Source organism: Oncorhynchus masou, chromosome 22 (assembly GCF_036934945.1).
Source record: "Oncorhynchus masou masou isolate Uvic2021 chromosome 22, UVic_Omas_1.1, whole genome shotgun sequence".
Lineage (NCBI taxonomy): Eukaryota > Metazoa > Chordata > Actinopteri > Salmoniformes > Salmonidae > Oncorhynchus > Oncorhynchus masou.
The window spans coordinates 61,026-82,276 of NC_088233.1; the positions used below are offsets into that span (position 1 = coordinate 61,026).

The 21,251-nt window shown below is 41.8% G+C and overlaps 1 pseudogene; it reads right to left on the reverse strand.

Annotated features, from left to right (window-relative positions):
• The window catches only part of LOC135509752 (sodium/potassium/calcium exchanger 1-like), a 66,604-nt pseudogene extending 51,409 nt beyond the window's left edge, over positions 1-15,195 (reverse strand).
• Positions 15,196-21,251: the final 6,056 nt, after the last annotated feature.

Below are 21,251 nucleotides of genomic sequence, written 5' to 3' on the forward strand. Positions count from 1 at the left end.
CCTTTATATTATATGCCAGTGAGTGCTGACCTTTATATTATATGCCAGTGAGTGCTGACCTTTATATTATATGCCAGTGAGTGCTGACCTTTATATTATATGCCAGTGAGTGCTGACCTTTATATTATATGCCAGTGAGTGCTGACCTTTATATTATATGCCAGTGAGTGCTGACCTTTATATTATATGCCAGTGAGTGCTGACCTTTATATTATATGCCAGTGAGTGCTGACCTTTATATTATATGCCAGTGAGTGCTGACCTTTATATTATATGCCAGTGAGTGCTGGCCTTTATATTATATGCCAGTGAGTGCTGACCTTTATATTATATGCCAGTGAGTGCTGACCTTTATATTATATGCCAGTGAGTGCTGACCTTTATATTATATGCCAGTGAGTGCTGACCTTTATATTATATGCCAGTGAGTGCTGACCTTTTATATTGAGTGCTGACCTTTACATTATATGCCAGTGAGTGCTGACCTTTATATTATATGCCAGTGAGTGCTGACCTTTATATTATATGCCAGTGAGTGCTGACCTTTATATTATATGCCAGTGAGTGCTGACCTTTATATTATATGCCACCTTTATATTATATGCCAGTGAGTGCTGACCTTTATATTATATGCCAGTGAGTGCTGACCTTTATATTATATGCCAGTGAGTGCTGACCTTTATATTATATGCCAGTGAGTGCTGACCTTTATATTATATGCCAGTGAGTGCTGACCTTTATATTATATGCCAGTGAGTGCTGACCTTTATATTATATGCCAGTGAGTGCTGACCTTTATATTATATGCCAGTGAGTGCTGACCTTTATATTATATGCCAGTGAGTGCTGACCTTTATATTATATGCCAGTGAGTGCTGACCTTTATATTATATGCCAGTGAGTGCTGACCTTTATATTATATGCCAGTGAGTGCTGACCTTTATATTATACCTTTAGTGCTGATTATATGCCAGTGAGTGCTGACCTTTATATTATATGCCAGTGAGTGCTGACCTTTATATTATATGCCAGTGAGTGCTGACCTTTATATGCCAGTGAGTGCTGACCTTTATATTATATGCCAGTGAGTGCTGACCTTTATATTATATGCCAGTGAGTGCTGACCTTTTATATTATATGCCAGTGAGTGCTATTATATGCCAGTGAGTGCTGACCTTTATATTATATGCCAGTGCTGACCTTTATATTATATGCCAGTGAGTGCTGACCTTTATATTATATGCCAGTGAGTGCTGACCTTTATATTATAGTGCCAGTGAGTGCTGACCTTTATATTATATGCCAGTGAGTGCTGCTGACCTTTATATTATATGCCAGTGAGTGCTGACCTTTATATTATATGCCAGTGAGTGCTGACCTTTATATTATATGCCAGTGAGTGCTGACCTTTATATTATATGCCAGTGAGTGCTGACCTTTATATTATATGCCAGTGAGTGCTGACCTTTATATTATATGCCAGTGAGTGCTGACCTTTATATTATATGCCAGTGAGTGCTGACCTTTATATTATATGCCAGTGAGTGCTGACCTTTACATTATATGCCAGTGAGTGCTGGCCTTTATATTATATGCCAGTGAGTGCTGACCTATGCCAGTATTATATGCCAGTGAGTGCTGACCTTTATATTATATGCCAGTGAGTGCTGACCTTTATATTATATGCCAGTGAGTGCTGACCTTTATATTATATGCCAGTGAGTGCTGACCTTTATATTATATGCCAGTGAGTGCTGACCTTTATATTATATGCCAGTGAGTGCTGACCTTTATATTATATGCCAGTGAGTGCTGACCTTTATATTATATGCCAGTGAGTGCTGACCTTTATATTATATGCCAGTGAGTGCTGACCTTTATATTATATGCCAGTGAGTGCTGACCTTTATATTATATGCCAGTGAGTGCTGACCTTTATATTATATGCCAGTGAGTGCTGACCTTTATATATATGCCAGTGAGTGCTGACCTTTATATGCCAGTGAGTGCTGACCTTTATATTATATGCCAGTGAGTGCTGACCTTTATATTATATGCCAGTGAGTGCTGACCTTTATATTATATGCCAGTGAGTGCTGACCTTTATATTATATGCCAGTGAGTGCTGACCTTTATATTATATGCCAGTGAGTGCTGACCTTTATATTATATGCCAGTGAGTGCTGACCTTTATATTATATGCCAGTGAGTGCTGACCTTTATATTATATGCCAGTGAGTGCTGACCTTTATATTATATGCCAGTGAGTGCTGACCTTTATATTATATGCCAGTGAGTGCTGACCTTTATATTATATGCCAGTGAGTGCTGACCTTTATATTATATGCCAGTGAGTGCTGACCTTTATATTATATGCCAGTGAGTGCTGACCTTTATATTATATGCCAGTGAGTGCTGACCTTTATATTATATGCCAGTGAGTGCTGACCTTTATATTATATGCCAGTGAGTGCTGACCTTTATATTATTTATATTATATGCCAGTGAGTGCTGACCTTTATATTATATGCCAGTGAGTGCTGACCTTTATATTATATGCCAGTGAGTGCTGACCTTTATATTATATGCCAGTGAGTGCTGACCTTTATATTATATGCTAGTGAGTGCTGACCTTTATATTATATGCCAGTGATTGCTGACCTTTATATGCCAGTGAGTGCTGACCTTTATATGCCAGTGAGTGCTGACCTTTATATTATATGCCAGTGAGTGCTGACCTTTATATTATATGCCAGTGAGTGCTGACCTTTATATTACATGCCAGTGAGTGCTGACCTTTATATTATATGACCTTTATATGCCAGTGAGTGCTGACCTTTATATGCCAGTGAGTGCTGACCTTTATATTATATGCCAGTGAGTGCTGACCTTTATATTATATGCCAGTGAGTGCTGACCTTTATATTATATGCCAGTGAGTGCTGACCTTTATATTATATGCCAGTGAGTGCTGACCTTTATATTATATGCCAGTGAGTGCTGACCTTTATATTATATGCTAGTGAGTGCTGACCTTTATATGCCAGTGAGTGCTGACCTTTATATTATATGCCAGTGAGTGCTGACCTTTATATTATATGCCAGTGAGTGCTGACCTTTATATTATATGCCAGTGAGTGCTGACCTTTATATTATATGCCAGTGAGTGCTGACCTTTATATGCCAGTGAGTGCTGGCCTTTATATTATATGCCAGTGAGTGCTGACCTTTATATTATATGCCAGTGAGTGCTGACCTTTATATTATATATGCCAGTGAGTGCTGACCTTTATATTATATGCCAGTGAGTGCTGACCTATATATTATATGCCAGTGAGTGCTGACCTTTATATTATATGCCAGTGAGTGCTGACCTTTATATTATATGCCATTGAGTGCTGACCTTTATATTATATGCCAGTGAGTGCTGGCCTTTATATTACATGCCAGTGAGTGCTGACCTTTATATTACATGCCAGTGAGTGCTGACCTTTATATTATATGCCAGTGTGTGCTGGCCTTTATATTATATGCCAGTGAGAGCTGACCTTTATATTATATGCCAGTGAGTGCTGACCTTTACATTATATGCCAGTGAGTGCTGACCTTTATATTATATGCCAGTGAGTGCTGGCCTTTATATTATATGCCAGTGAGTGCTGACCTTTATATTATATGCCAGTGAGTGCTGACCTTTATATTATATGCCAGTGAGTGCTGACCTTTATATTATATGCCAGTGAGTGCTGACCTTTATATTATATGCCAGTGAGTGCTGACCTTTATATTATATGCCAGTGAGTGCTGACCTTTATATTATATGCCAGTGAGTGCTGACCTTTATATTATATGCCAGTGAGTGCTGACCTTTATATTATATGCCAGTGAGTGCTGACCTTTATATTATATGCCAGTGAGTGCTGGCCTTTATATTATATGCCAGTGAGTGCTGACCTTTATATTATATGCCAGTGAGTGCTGACCTTTATAGTGTGTGCTGACCTTTATATTATATGCCTTTATATTAGCCAGTGAGTGCTGACCTTTATATTATATGCCAGTGAGTGCTGACCTTTATATTATATGCCAGTGAGTGCTGACCTTTATATTATATGCCAGTGAGTGCTGACCTTTATATTATATGCCAGTGAGTGCTGACCTTTATATGCCAGTGAGTGCTGACCTTTATATTATATGCCAGTGAGTGCTGACCTTTATATTATATGCCAGTGAGTGCTGACCTTTATATTATATGCCAGTGAGTGCTGACCTTTATATTATATGCCAGTGAGTGCTGACCTTTATATTATATGCCAGTGAGTGCTGACCTTTATATTATATGCCAGTGAGTGCTGACCTTTATTATATGCCAGTGAGTGCTGACCTTTACATTATATGCCAGTTAGTGCTGACCTATTATATGCCAGTGAGTGCTGACCTTTATATTATATGCCAGTGAGTGCTGACCTTTATATTATATGCCAGTGAGTGCTGACCTTTATATTATATGCCAGTGAGTGCTGACCTTTATATTATATGCCAGTGAGTGCTGACCTTTATATTATATGCCAGTGAGTGCTGACCTTTATATTATATGCCAGTGAGTGCTGACCTTTATATTATATGCCAGTGAGTGCTGACCTTTATATTATATGCCAGTGAGTGCTGACCTTTATATTATATGCCAGTGAGTGCTGACCTTTATATTATATGCCAGTGAGTGCTGACCTTTATATTATATGCCAGTGAGTGCTGACCTTTATATTATATGCCAGTGAGTGCTGACCTATTATATGCCAGTGAGTGCTGACCTTTATATTATATGCCAGTGAGTGCTGACCTTTATATTATATGCCAGTGAGTGCTGACCTTTATATTATATGCCAGTGAGTGCTGACCTTTATATTATATGCCAGTGAGTGCTGACCTTTATATTATATGCCAGTGAGTGCTGACCTTTATATTATATGCCAGTGAGTGCTGACCTTTATATTATATGCCAGTGAGTGCTGACCTTTATATTATATGCAGTGAGTGCTGACCTTTATATTATATGCCAGTGAGTGCTGACCTTTATATTATATGCCAGTGAGTGCTGACCTTTATATTATATGCCAGTGAGTGCTGACCTTTATATTATATGCCAGTGAGTGCTGACCTTTATATTATATGCCAGTGAGTGCTGACCTTTTATTATATGCCAGTGAGTGCTGACCTTTATATTATATGCCAGTGAGTGCTGACCTTTATATTATATGCCAGTTAGTGCTGACCTTTATATTATATGCCAGTGAGTGCTGACCTTTATATTATATGCCAGTGAGTGCTGACCTTTATATTATATGCCAGTGAGTGCTGACCTTTATATTATATGCCAGTGAGTGCTGACCTTTATATTATATGCCAGTGAGTGCTGACCTTTATATTATATGCCAGTGAGTGCTGACCTTTATATTATATGCCAGTGAGTGCTGACCTTTATATTATATGCCAGTGAGTGCTGACCTTTATATTATATGCCAGTGAGTGCTGACCTTTATATTATATGCCAGTGAGTGCTGACCTTTATATTATATGCCAGTGAGTGCTGACCTTTATATTATATGCCAGTGAGTGCTGACCTTTATATTATATGCCAGTGAGTGCTGACCTTTATATTATATGCCAGTGAGTGCTGACCTTTATATTATATGCCAGTGAGTGCTGACCTTTATATTATATGCCAGTGAGTGCTGACCTTTATATTATATGCCAGTGAGTGCTGACCTTTATATTATATGCCAGTGAGTGCTGACCTTTATATTATATGCCAGTGAGTGCTGACCTTTATATTATATGCCAGTGAGTGCTGACCTTTATATTATATGCCAGTGAGTGCTGACCTTTATATTATATGCCAGTGAGTGCTGACCTTTATATGCCAGTGAGTGCTATTATATGCCAGTGAGTGCTGACCTTTATATTATATGCCAGTGAGTGCTGACCTTTATATTATATGCCAGTGAGTGCTGACCTTTATATTACATGCCAGTGAGTGCTGACCTTTATATGCCAGTGAGTGCTGACCTTTATATGCCAGTGAGTGCTGACCTTTATATGCCAGTGAGTGCTGACCTTTATATTATATGCCAGTGAGTGCTGACCTTTATATTATATGCCAGTGAGTGCTGACCTTTATATTATATGCCAGTGAGTGCTGACCTTTATATTATATGCCAGTGAGTGCTGACCTTTATATTATATGCCAGTGAGTGCTGACCTTTATATTATATGCTAGTGAGTGCTGACCTTTATATGCCAGTGAGTGCTGACCTTTATATTATATGCCAGTGAGTGCTGACCTTTATATTATATGCCAGTGAGTGCTGACCTTTATATTATATGCCAGTGAGTGCTGACCTTTATATTATATGCCAGTGAGTGCTGACCTTTATATGCCAGTGAGTGCTGGCCTTTATATTATATGCCAGTGAGTGCTGACCTTTATATTATATGCCAGTGAGTGCTGACCTTTATATTATACCTTTATATTATATGCCAGTGAGTGCTGACCTTTATATTATATGCCAGTGAGTGCTGACCTTTATATTATATGCCAGTGAGTGCTGACCTTTATATTATATGCCAATGAGTGCTGACCTTTATATTATATGCCAGTGAGTGCTGACCTTTATATTATATGCCAGTGAGTGCTGACCTTTATATTATTAGTGAGTGCAGTGAGTGGCCTTTATATTATATGCCAGTGAGTGCTGACCTTTATATTACATGCCAGTGAGTGCTGACCTTTATATTATATGCCAGTGAGTGCTGACCTTTATATTATATGCCAGTGAGCTGACCTTTATATTATATGCCAGTGAGTGCCTTTACATTATATGCCAGTGAGTGCTGACCTTTACATTATATGCCAGTGAGTGCTGACCTTTATATATTATGCTAGTGAGTGCTGACCTTTACATTATATGCCAGTGAGTGCTGACCTTTATATATTATGTTAGTGAGTGCTGGCCTTTATATTATATGCCAGTGAGTGCTGACCTTTATATTATATGCCAGTGAATGCTGACCTTTATATTATATGCCAGTGTGTGCTGGCCTTTATATTATATGCCAGTGAGTGCTGACCTTTATATTATATGCCAGTGAGTGCTGACCTTTACATTATATGCCAGTGAGTGCTGACCTTTACATTATATGCCAGTGCTGTGCTGCTGACCTTTATATTATATGCCAGTGAGTGCTGACCTTCATATTATATGCCAGTGAGTGCTGGCCTTTATATTATATGCCAGTGAGTGCTGACCTTTATATTATATGCCAGTGAATGCTGACCTTTATATTATATGCCAGTGAGTGCTGGCCTTTATATTATATGCCAGTGAGAGCTGACCTTTATATTATATGCCAGTGAGAGCTGACCTTTATATTATATGCCAGTGAGTGCTGACCTTTACATTATATGCCAGTGAATGCTGACCTTTATATTATATGCCAGTGTGTGCTGGCCTTTATATATTATGCTAGTGAGTGCTGACCTTTATATGCCAGTGAGTGTTGACCTTTACATTATATGCCAGTTAGTGCTGACCTTTATATGCCAGTGAGTGCTGACCTTTATATTATATGCCAGTGAGTGCTGACCTTTATATTATATGCCAGTGAGTGCTGACCTTTATATTATATGCCAGTGAGTGCTGACCTTTATATTATATGCCAGTGAGTGCTGACCTTTATATTATATGCCAGTGAGTGCTGACCTTTATATTATATGCCAGTGAGTGCTGACCTTTATATTATATGCCAGTGAGTGCTGACCTTTATATGCCAGTGAGTGCTGACCTTTATATTATATGCCAGTGAGTGCTGACCTTTATATGCCAGTGAGTGCTGACCTTTATATGCCAGTGAGTGCTGACCTTTATATGCCAGTGAGTGCTGGCCTTTATATTATATGCCAGTGAGTGCTGACCTTTATATTATATGCCAGTGAATGCTGACCTTTATATTATATGCCAGTGTGTGCTGGCCTTTATATTATATGCCAGTGAGAGCTGACCTTTATATTATATGCCAGTGAGAGCTGACCTTTATATTATATGCCAGTGAGTGCTGACCTTTACATTATATGCCAGTGATGCTGACCTTTATATTATATGCCAGTGTGTGCTGGCCTTTATATATATGCCAGTGAGTGCTGACCTTTATATGCCAGTGAGTGCTGACCTTTATATTATATGCCAGTGAGTGCTGACCTTTACATTATATGCCAGTTAGTGCTGACCTTTATATGCCAGTGAGTGCTGACCTTTATATTATATGCCAGTGAGTGCTGACCTTTATATTATATGCCAGTGAGTGCTGACCTTTATATTATATGCCAGTGAGTGCTGACCTTTATATGCCAGTGAGTGTTGACCTTTACATTATATGCCAGTGAGTGCTGACCTTTATTTATTTATATGCCAGTGAGTGCTGACCTTTATATTATATGCCAGTGAGTGCTGACCTTTATATTATATGCCAGTGAGTGCTGACCTTTATATTATATGCCAGTGAGTGCTGACCTTTATATTATATGCCAGTGAGTGCTGACCTTTATATTATATGCCAGTGAGTGCTGACCTTTATATTATATGCCAGTGAGTGCTGACCTTTATATTATATGCCAGTGAGTGCTGACCTTTATATTATATGCCAGTTTATATGCCAGTGAGTGCTGACCTTTATATTATATGCCAGTGAGTGCTGACCTTTATATGCCAGTGAGTGCTGACCTTTATATGCCAGTGAGTGCTGACCTTTATATGCCAGTAGTGCTGACCTTTATATGCCAGTGAGTGCTGACCTTTATATTATATGCCAGTGAGTGCTGACCTTTATATTATATGCCAGTGAGTGCTGACCTTTATATTATATGCCAGTGAGTGCTGACCTTTATATTATATGCCAGTGAGTGCTGACCTTTATATTATATGCCAGTGAGTGCTGACCTTTATATTATATGCCAGTGAGTGCTGACCTTTATATTATATGCCAGTGAGTGCTGACCTTTATATTATATGCCAGTGAGTGCTGACCTTTATATTATATGCCAGTGAGTGCTGACCTTTATATTATATGCCAGTGAGTGCTGACCTTTATATTATATGCCAGTGAGTGCTGACCTTTATATTATATGCCAGTGAGTGCTGACCTTTATATTATATGCCAGTGAGTGCTGACCTTTTATATGCCAGTGAGTGCTGACCTTTATATTTTATATGCCAGTGAGTGCTGACCTTTATATTATATGCCAGTGAGTGCTGACCTTTATATTATATGCCAGTGAGTGCTGACCTTTATATTATATGCCAGTGAGTGCTGACCTTTATATGCCAGTGAGTGCTGATTATATGCCAGTGAGTGCTGACCTTTATATTATATGCCAGTGAGTGCTGACCTTTATATTATATGCCAGTGAGTGCTGACCTTTATATTATATGCCAGTGAGTGCTGACCTTTATATTATATGCCAGTGAGTGCTGACCTTTATATTATATGCCAGTGAGTGCTGACCTTTATATGCCAGTGAGTGCTGACCTTTATATTATATGCCAGTGAGTGCTGACCTTTATATTATATGCCAGTGAGTGCTGACCTTTATATTATATGCCAGTGAGTGCTGACCTTTATATTATATGCCAGTGAGTGCTGACCTTTATATGCCAGTGAGTGCTGACCTTTATATTATATGCCAGTGAGTGCTGACCTTTATATTATATGCCAGTGAGTGCTGACCTTTATACCTTTATTATATGCCAGTGAGTGCTGACCTTTATATTATATGCCAGTGAGTGCTGACCTTTATATTATATATGCCAGTGAGTGCTGACCTTTATATTATATGCCAGTGAGTGCTGACCTTTATATTATATGCCAGTGAGTGCTGACCTTTATATTATATGCCAGTGAGTGCTGGCCTTTATATTATATGCCAGTGAGTGCTGACCTTTATATTATATGCCAGTGAGTGCTGACCTTTATATTATATGCCAGTGTGTGCTGGCCTTTATATTATATGCCAGTGAGAGCTGACCTTTATATTATATGCCAGTGAGTGCTGACCTTTACATTATATGCCAGTGAGTGCTGACCTTTACATTATATGCCAGTGAGTGCTGACCTTTATATATATGCCAGTGAGTGCTGACCTTTATATTATATGCCAGTGAGTGCTGACCTTTATATATATGCCAGTGAGTGCTGACCTTTATATTATATGCCAGTGAGTGCTGACCTTCATATTATATGCCAGTGAGTGCTGACCTTTATATTATATGCCAGTGAGTGCTGACCTTTATATTATATGCCAGTGAGTGCTGACCTTTACATTATATGCCAGTGAGTGCTGACCTTTATATTATATGCCAGTGAGTGCTGACCTTTATATTATATGCCAGTGAGTGCTGACCTTTATATTATATGCCAGTGAGTGCTGACCTTTATATTATATGCCAGTGAGTGCTGACCTTTATATTATATGCCAGTGAGTGCTGGCCTTTATATTATATGCCAGTGAGTGCTGACCTTTATATTATATGCCAGTGAGTGCTGACCTTTATATTATATGCCAGTGAGTGCTGGCCTTTATATTATATGCCAGTGAGTGCTGACCTTTATATTATATGCCAGTGAGTGCTGACCTTTATATTATATGCCAGTGAGTGCTGACCTTTATATTATATGCCAGTGAATGCTGACCTTTATATTATATGCCAGTGAGTGCTGACCTTTATATATATGCCAGTGAGTGCTGACCTTTATATGCCAGTGAGTGCTGACCTTTATATTATATGCCAGTTAGTGCTGACCTTTATATGCCAGTGAGTGCTGACCTTTATATTATATGCCAGTGAGTGCTGACCTATATATTATATGCCAGTGGGTGCTGACCTTTATATTATATGCCAGTGAGTGCTGACCTTTATATTATTTGCCAGTGAGTGCTGACCTTTATATTATATGCCACTGAGTGCTGACCTTTATATTATATGCCACTGAGTGCTGACCTTTATATTATATGCCAGTGAGTGCTGACCTTTATATGCCAGTGAGTGCTGACCTTTATATTATATGCCAGTGAGTGCTGACCTTTATATTATATGCCAGTGAGTGCTGACCTTTATATGCCAGTGAGTGCTGACCTTTATATTATATGCCAGTGAGTGCTGACCTTTATATTATTATATGCCAGTGAGTGCTGACCTTTATATTATATGCCAGTGAGTGCTGACCTTTATATTATATGCCAGTGAGTGCTGACCTTTATATTATATGCCAGTGAGTGCTGACCTTTATATTATATGCCAGTGAGTGCTGACCTTTATATTATATGCCAGTGAGTGCTGACCTTTATATTATATGCCAGTGAGTGCTGACCTTTATATTATATGCCAGTGAGTGCTGACCTTTATATTATATGCCAGTGAGTGCTGACCTTTATATTATATGCCAGTGAGTGCTGACCTTTATATTATATGCCAGTGAGTGCTGACCTTTATATTATATGCCAGTGAGTGCTGACCTTTATATTATATGCTAGTGAGTGCTGACCTTTATATTATATGCCAGTGATTGCTGACCTTTATATGCCAGTGAGTGCTGACCTTTATATTATATGCCAGTGAGTGCTGACTTTATATTATTGCCAGTAGTGCTATTATATGCCAGTGAGTGCTGACCTTTATATTACATGCCAGTGAGTGCTGACCTTTATATGCCAGTGAGTGCTGACCTTTATATGCCAGTGAGTGCTGACCTTTATATGCCAGTGAGTGCTGACCTTTATATGCCAGTGAGTGCTGACCTTTATATGCCAGTGAGTGCTGACCTTTATATTATATGCCAGTGAGTGCTGACCTTTATATTATATGCCAGTGAGTGCTGACCTTTATATTATATGCCAGTGAGTGCTGACCTTTATATTATATGCCAGTGAGTGCTGACCTTTATATTATATGCCAGTGAGTGCTGACCTTTATATTATATGCCAGTGAGTGCTGACCTTTATATTATATGCCAGTGAGTGCTGACCTTTATATTATATGCCAGTGAGTGCTGACCTTTATATTATATGCCAGTGAGTGCTGACCTTTATATTATATGCCAGTGAGTGCTGACCTTTATATTATATGCCAGTGAGTGCTGACCTTTATATTATATGCCAGTGAGTGCTGACCTTTATATTATATGCCAGTGAGTGCTGACCTTTATATTATATGCCAGTGAGTGCTGACCTTTATATTATATGCCAGTGAGTGCTGACCTTTATATTATATGCCAGTGAGTGCTGACCTTTATATTATATGTCAGTGAGTGCTGACCTTTATATTATATGCCAGTGAGTGCTGACCTTTATATTATATGCCAGTGAGTGCTGACCTTTATATTATATGCCAGTGAGTGCTGACCTTTATATGCCAGTGAGTGCTGACCTTTATATGCCAGTGAGTGCTGACCTTTATATGCCAGTGAGTGCTGACCTTTATATTATATGCCAGTGAGTGCTGACCTTTATATTATATGCCAGTGAGTGCTGACCTTTATATTATATGCCAGTGAGAGCTGACCTTTATATTATATGCCAGTGAGTGCTGACCTTTATATTATATGCCAGTGAGTGCTGACCTTTATATTATATGCCAGTGAGTGCTGACCTTTATATTATATGCCAGTGAGTGCTGACCTTTATATGCCAGTGATTGCTGACCTTTATATGCCAGTGAGTGCTGACCTTTATATTATATGCCAGTGAGTGCTGACCTTTATATGCCATTGAGTGCTGACTTTTATATGCCAGTGAGTGCTGACCTTTATTTTATATGCCAGTGAGTGCTGACCTTTATATTATATGCCAGTGAGTGCTGGCCTTTATATTATATGCCAGTGAGTGCTGACCTTTACATTATATGCCAGTGAGTGCTGACCTTTATATGCCAGTGAGTGCTGACCTTTATATTATATGCCAGTGAGTGCTGACCTTTATATTATATGCCAGTGAGTGCTGTCCTTTATATTATATGCCAGTGAGTGCTGACCTTTATATTATATGCCAGTGAGTGCTGACCTTTATATGCCAGTGAGTGCTGACCTTTATATTATTTGCCAGTGAGTGCTGACCTTTATATTATACGCCAGTGAGTGCTGACCTTTATATTATACGCCAGCGAGTGCTGACCTTTATATTATATGCCAGCGAGTGCTGACCTTTATATTATATGCCAGTGAGTGCTGACCTTTATATTATATGCCAGTGAGTGCTGACCTTTATATTATATGCCAGTGAGTGCTGACCTTTATATTATATGCCAGTGAGTGCTGACCTTTATATTATATGCCAGTGAGTGCTGACCTTTATATTATATGCCAGTGAGTGCTGACCTTTATATTATATGCCAGTGAGTGCTGACCTTTATATGCCAGTGAGTGCTGACCTTTATATTATATGCCAGTGAGTGCTGACCTTTATATGCCAGTGAGTGCTGACCTTTATATTATATGCCAGTGAGTGCTGACCTTTATATTATATGCCAGTGAGTGCTGACCTTTATATTATATGCCAGTGAGTGCTGACCTTTATATTATATGCCAGTGAGAGCTGACCTTTATATTATATGCCAGTGAGTGCTGACCTTTATCCTTACATTTATTTGTGATTGAGATCGACTGCTGGCTCCAAGCACACTATCATTTATTTATGAGTGGAAACTCTTCTCTCCTGTCCTATGGACTCAGAAACTATCTGACCTTGATGGCCACATGTACTCTTAATTTCCACCAGGTACAGCCAGAGGAATATAGCTCCTCTGAGCCAGGTTCCTCTGTACAGTCTTCCTTCTTGGTAGTTTCTCCTGGCCACTGTGCTCTCGCTTCTACCTTTGCTCTCTGAGGCCAGAGCCGAGTTACTGTTATGCACTTTGACAACTGCTGATGTAAAAAGGCGCTGAGGTGCAGCATCTGCCTTTACATGTGATAGTATATATAGTATACCTATGATATAGAAGGAGACGTCCCTGAACAGCGGCCACCAGGTGAGGTGCAGCATCTGCCTTTACATGTGATAGTATATATAGTATACCTATGATATAGAAGGAGACGTCCCTGAACAGCGGCCACCAGGTGAGGTGCAGCATCTGCCTTTACATGTGATAGTATATATAGTATACCTATGATATAGAAGGAGACGTCCCTGAACAGCGGCCACCAGGTGAGGTGCAGCATCTGCCTTTACATGTGATAGTATATATAGTATACCTATGATATAGAAGGAGACGTCCCTGAACAGCGGCCACCAGGTGAGGTGCAGCATCTCCTTGGAGAAGATGGCACACATGCCGATGACGAACAGGATATTGAACACCGCTGACCCCACGATCGTCCCGATGCCCACATTGCTATGAGAGATGAACACGCCAATCAGAGAGGTGAACAGCTCCGGAGCGGAGCCTCCTGCCGCCATGAAGGTTGCTCCGGCCACGTCGTCGGAGATGGCGAGCTGGTCTGTGATGACGCCGAGCGCAGGGACAAAGAATTCGTCACACACAATGGCGAGTGAGACGAACATGTACATCATCCCGAAGATGTGGAGCGACACCCAGCCTCGTCTCCGGTCCTCCACGGAGAAGATATCAGTCGGGTACTCTCCTTTCTGATGAGGGGCGTCCCCCGGGTCGGCAGGGGGGATTGGCTGGTGTTGGGGACTAGATGGGTGGGTGGTGGGTTGGGAAGGGTGGGGATCTGAATGGGAGGCTCCAGGTCTACATATATACAGTGAACGATAGTCCGGATTGTAGTCACTGATGATGATGATGATGATGAGACCTCAGTGGTAGTGGATGGTGTGACATCATCTGTAGTCGTCTCGGAGTAATAATCGGACACTTCAGTTGTCACCAAATCTATAATTTCCTCCTCTTGTGTGTCAACACTGCGTCCCCCCTCCCTTAAGGTCTCCAATGCAACTTCCTCCAGGAGGGCCCCTGTCAGTCCCTCTCCATCTCCAGACCCCTCACCTATTTGGTGCAGGGCATGGGGCCGGGGTCCTGGGGAGAGCTTGGAGGTGATAGACAGCTGGTAGAGACAACACAGTAGAACACCAGACAGGAGGAATATGACTCGGCTCAGCTGCAGTCTCTTCCTTTGGGTACAATACATTTATGAAGAGATGGTGATTGTGGACTTTAACAGGTATGGATTTGTAAACTCACTCCTCAGCCTGAAGTCGTTAATTGCACCATTGAATTGGATTCAGAATACAGGGTTAGGGTGAGATGAGTAATGGCAGAGTGATTCAGAATGCAGGTCGCTGGCAGAGTGATTCAGAATGCAGGTCGCTGGCAGAGTGATTCAGAACGCAGGTCCCTGGCAGAGTGATTCAGAACGCAGGTCGCTGGCAGAGTGATTCAGAACGCAGGTCGCTGGCAGAGTGATTCAGAACGCAGGTTGCTGGCAGAGTGATTCAGAATACAGGTCGCTGGCAGAGTGATTCAGAATACAGGTCGCTGGCAGAGTGATTCAGAATACAGGTCGCTGGCAGAGTGATTCAGAGCACAGGTCCCTGGCAGAGTGATTCAGAACGCAGGTCGCTGGCAGAGTGATTCAGAACGCAGGTTGCTGGCAGAGTGATTCAGAATACAGGTCGCTGGCAGAGTGATTCAGAATACAGGTCGCTGGCAGAGTGATTCAGAATACAGGTCGCTGGCAGAGTGATTCAGAATACAGGTCGCTGGCAGAGTGATTCAGAGCACAGGTCCCTGGCAGAGTGATTCAGAACGCAGGTCCCTGGCAGAGTGATTCAGGGAAGAATCCAGCTCCTCCCCAACCTGTTGTAAAGGGAAGGAAACACCAAGTTTGAATGAATCAGGTTCCGTATGCATAAAGCGTCCATTTAATTATTTCTTATGGTCTAAATGTCTGAACTGACCCCAGATCAGCCCTCATACTACTCTGAGACTGGTTTATGGTCTAAATGTCTGAACTGACCCCAGATCAGACCTCCTACTACTCTGAGACTGGTTTATGGTCTAAATGTCTGAACTGACCCCAGATCAGACCTCCTACTACTCTGAGACTGGTTTATGGTCTAAATGTCTGAACTGACCCCAGATCAGACCTCCTACTACTCTGAGACTGGTTTATGAATATGGGCCCAGACATGACAGGTTAAGCAACAGGTGACAACAGATGAACAGTCTTTTGAATAATAAATCCTCCGTCTCTTTAATGTCAGGATAATTATTATCACATTGAGACATGAGTGTCTGGGGATACATGTACATGTTACTATGAGTCATTGCCCCCTGTTGTATTCAATAAATATGCGGCTGTAGTGAGCAATAGAAAGAGAGTGAAAAGTAAAGATCACTACTAAGGACTGTGTGGGCTCTCCTTCTCCGTGGCCGACCTGAGAAAGACATTTGAACGTGTTAACCCTCGCAAGGCTGCCGGCCCAGACGGCATCCCCGGCCGTGTCCACATGCTTCGAGATGTCCACCATTGTTCCTGTACCCAAGAATGCAAAGGTAACTGAACTAAATGACTATCGCCCCGTTGCACTCACTTCTGTCATCGTGAAGTGCTTTGAGAGACCTAGTCAAGGATCATATCACCTCCATCTTACCTGTCACCCTAGACCCACTTCAATTTGCTTACCGCCCCAATAGGTCCACAGACGATTCAATCGCCATCACACTGCCCTATCCCATCTGGACAAGAGGAATACCTATGTAAGAATGACTATGACATGACTAGAGCTCAGCATTCAACACCATAGTACCCTCCAAGATCGTCATTATGCTTGAGACCAAGGGGCTCAAACCCCGCCCTCTGGAATTGTGTCCTGGACTTCCTGACGGGCCGACCCCAGGTGGTGAAGGGAGGAAACAACATCTCCATTTCACTGATCCTCAACACTGAGGCCCCACAAGGGTCCACCCACACAGACAGCGTCGTGAAGAAGGCGCAGTGCCTCTTCAACCTCAGGAGGCTGAAGAAATTTGTCTTGTCACCAAAAGCACTCACCCGATGTCACAGGAAGGCAATAAAGATCATCAAGGACAACAAACACCCAAGCCACTGCCTGTTCACCCCACTATCATCCAGAAGGCGGCAGGGTAGCCTAGTGGTTAGAGCTTTGAACTAGTAACCGGAAGGTTGCGAGTACAAACCCCCAAGCTGACAAGGTACAAATCTGTCGTTCTGCCCCTGAACAGGCAGTTAACCCACTGTTCCCAGGCCGTCATTGAAAATAAGAATTTGTTCTTAACTGACTTGCCTAGTTAAATAAAGGTCAAAAAAAAAAAAAAGGCGAGGTCAGTACAGGTGCATCAAAGCTGGGACCGAGAGACTGAAAAACAGCTTCTATCTCAAGGCCATCACACTGTTAAACAGCAACCATTAACATTGAGTGGCTGCTGCCAACACACTGACTCAACTCCAGCCACTTTAATAATGGGAATTGATGGAAATGTATGTAAAATATACTGTATCACTAGCCACTTTAAACAATGCTACTTAATATAATGTTTACATACCCTACATTACTCATCTCATATGTATATACTGTACTCTATCATCTACTGCATCTTTATGTAATACATGTATCACTAGCCACTTTAAACTATGCCACTTTGTTTACATACTCATCTCATATGTATATACTGTACTCGATACCATCTACTGCATCTTGCCTATGCCGTTCTGTACCATCACTCATTCATATATCTTTATGTACATATTCTTTATCCCATTACACTTGTGTGTATAAGACAGTAGTTTAGGAATTGTTAGTTAGATTACTTGTTGGTTATTACTGCATTGTCGGAACTAGAAGCACAAGCATTTCGCTACACTCGCATTAACATCTGCTAACCATGTGAATATGACCAATAACATTTGATTTGATTTATAAATGTTGACAAAGATTAATATACAGCAAAACAATGTCTTCACATAATATATACAGTATTCTGTATCATTTTCTAAAATCACAAATGTTGCTATCATGCATAATATTTCCAATCTATTATCAAAATGTTAACATAAAATGGACACCTTTCTAGGTCCGAAAAAGGAAGTTATCTAGAAGTACACTCAGTCCTACCTGAAGTTATCTAGAAGTACACTCAGTCCTACCTGAAGTTATCTAGAAGTACACTCAGTCCTACCAGGTACCAGATGAGGAGGTGTAATTTCTCCACAGCTGGGGTGCATTGGCATAAACGGTGGAGAGGTTCACCGTAGAGCTGTAGGGTACGGTTCACGGCAGGTTCACATAGGACACACTGGGGGACAGATAGAGGTCTTCGCAGTGGATCAGATTTATAACTAATACCCCTCTGTACCTGAAGACTTCTAATAGGATTATCCCTATTGTCACTCTTGTGTTGATTGTCACTCTCACTCTCATTTAAGCCTATAGCTATATCAACCATTTCATTTCAATTGTTTTGATAGCCTAATGCAAATGTTTTAATTGGTGGTATTTATTTGATTCCAACAGCACCGAGATAAATTGTCAGTTTGACATTTTTTGAGGGGGGTTTAATATAATTATTGGTTTCATAATACTTTAAAGAGATTATTATTATATAGCTTCAACTACTGATTGAAGATTGGAGCTAAGACAAGTTGAAATATAGCTACAAGCAGCAATGTAACAGGGTGCTGGATGATGAGCAGGCTGAGGGGCAGGCTGAGGAGCAGGCTGAGGAGCAGGCTGAGGAGCAGGCTGAGGAGCAGGCTGAGGGGCAGGCTGAGGAGCAGACTGAGGGGCAGGCTGAGGAGCAGGCTGAGGGGCAGACTGAGGAGCAGGCTGAGGAGCAGGCTGAGGAGCAGGCTGAGGAGCAGGCTGAGGAGCAGGCTGAGGAGCAGGCTGAGGAGCAGGCTGAGGAGCAGGCTGAGGGGCAGGCTGAGGAGCAGGCTGAGGAGCAGGCTGAGGAGCAGGCTGAGCTGCAGGCTGAGGAGCAGGCTGAGGAGCAGGCTGAGGAGCAGGCTGAGGAGCAGGCTGAGGAGCAGGCTGAGGAGCAGGCTGGGGAGCAGGCTGAGGAGCAGGCTGAGGAGCAGGCTGAGGAGCAGGCTGAGGGAGCAGGCTGATGGGCAGGCTGAGGAGCAGGCTGAGGGGCAGCTGAGGGCAGGCTGAGGAGCAGGCTGAGGAGCAGGCTGAGGAGCAGGCTGAGGAGCAGGCTGATGAGCAGGCTGAGGAGCAGGCTGGGGAGCAGGCTGAGGGGCAGGCTGAGGAGCAGGCTGAGGGGCAGGCTGAGGGGCAGGCTGAGGAGCAGGCTGAGGGGCAGGCTGAGGAGCAGGCTGAGCTGCAGACTGGGGAGCAGGCTGGGAGCAGGCTGAGGAGCAGGCTGAGGAGCAGGCTGAGGAGCAGGCTGAGGAGCAGGCTGGGGAGCAGGCTGAGGGGCAGGCTGAGGAGCAGGCTGAGGAGCAGGCTGAGGGGCAGGCTGATGGGCAGGCTGAGGAGCAGGCTGAGGAGCAGGCTGAGGAGCAGGCTGAGGAGCAGGCTGAGGAGCAGGCTGAGGGGGCAGGCTGATGAGCAGGCTGAGGAGCAGGCTGGGGAGCAGGCTGAGGAGCAGGCTGAGGAGCAGGCTGAGGTTGGAGCAGGCTGAGGGGCAGGCAGGAGGAGCAGGCTGAGGAGCAGGCTGAGGAGCAGGCTAAAAGGAGCAGGCTGGGGAGCAGGCTGAGGGGCAGGCTGAGGAGCAGGCTGAGGAGCAGGCTGATGAGCAGGCTGAGGAGCAGGCTGAGGAGCAGGCTGAGGAGCAGGCTGAGCTGCAGGCTGAGGGGCAGGCTGGGGAGCAGGCTGGGGAGCAGGCTGAGCTGCAGGCTGAGGGGCAGGCTGGGGAGCAGGCTGGGGAGCAGGCTGAGGGGCAGGCTGAGGGGCAGGCTGGGGAGCAGGCTGAGCTGCAGGCTGAGCTGCAGACTGAGGAGAGATGTTAGGGTTGGTAGCTCCATTAGGGTAACATTGTGGCACCAGCAGGAGTAGAAAGTACACTGCATTCAGAAAGTATTCAGACCACTTGCTTTTTCCACATTTTGTTACAGACTTATTATAAAATGGATTAATTTGTTTTTTTCCTCGTCAATACCCCCTCCTACACAATACCCCATATCGAAACAGCAAAAACTTGTTTTTAGAAATTGTCAAATTTATATATAAAATATATTTAGATTTGTTTAACACTTTTTGGTCACTTACGAGATCCCATATGTATTATTTCATAGTTTTGAATCTCACTATTTTTTGTAAAAATGGCAAAAAAAATGTTTTTGCTTTGTCATTACAGGGTATTGTTTGTAGATTGATGAGGAAACAAATATTTAATCCATTTCAGAAGAAGGCTGTAACATAATGTGGAAAAAGGAAAGGAATACGTTCCCAATGCAAATGAAGAGTTTCAGACATGGAGGCCAAAGATGCTCAAATTTAAGGTCAATAACACCTAAAAAATATGTAATAGTGACGTGATTAATAATTTTGCTAATTGTAATTTCCTTCCATTTAAATTCACCAGGTGTCACTGCAATCCTCTTTCTAATTTGTAGCTAATTTTGCTACGTTTTTGGAGGGAATGCACAAAGGCATGTTTATCTTTGTAATAAGTGATTTTCAAGATGCACCAATGACAAACACTGAGGGACACATACAGTACCAGTCAAGAATTTGGACACAGCTACTCAATCCAGGGTTTTTCTTTATTTATACTATTTTCTACATTGTAGAATAATAGTGAAGACATCAAAACTATGAAATAACACATGGAATCATGCACTTAAAGAAATTTCAAAGTTCTTGAAATTTTCCAGATTGACTGACCTTCATGTCTTAAAGTAATGATTGACTGCATTCCAGGTGACCACCTCATGAAGCTGGTTGATAGAATGCCAAGAGTGTGCAAAGCTGTCATCAAGACAAAGGGTGGCTACTTTGAAGAATATAAAATATATTTAGATTTGTTTAACACTTTTTTGGTCACTTACGAGATCCCATATGTGTTATTTCATAGTTTTGATGTCTTCACTATTATTCTACAATGTAAAAAATGTAAAAATAAAGAAAATCCCTTGAATAAGTAGATGTTGTAACTATTGACCGGTAGTGTATAAATATATGGGAGGCAGGCATATACCTTTCACTGAGCTGTGTAAAGACAGACTGACAGGGGTGAGACAATTAATTGTCATTTATATTAATGTTCTTTTGTTGTCTG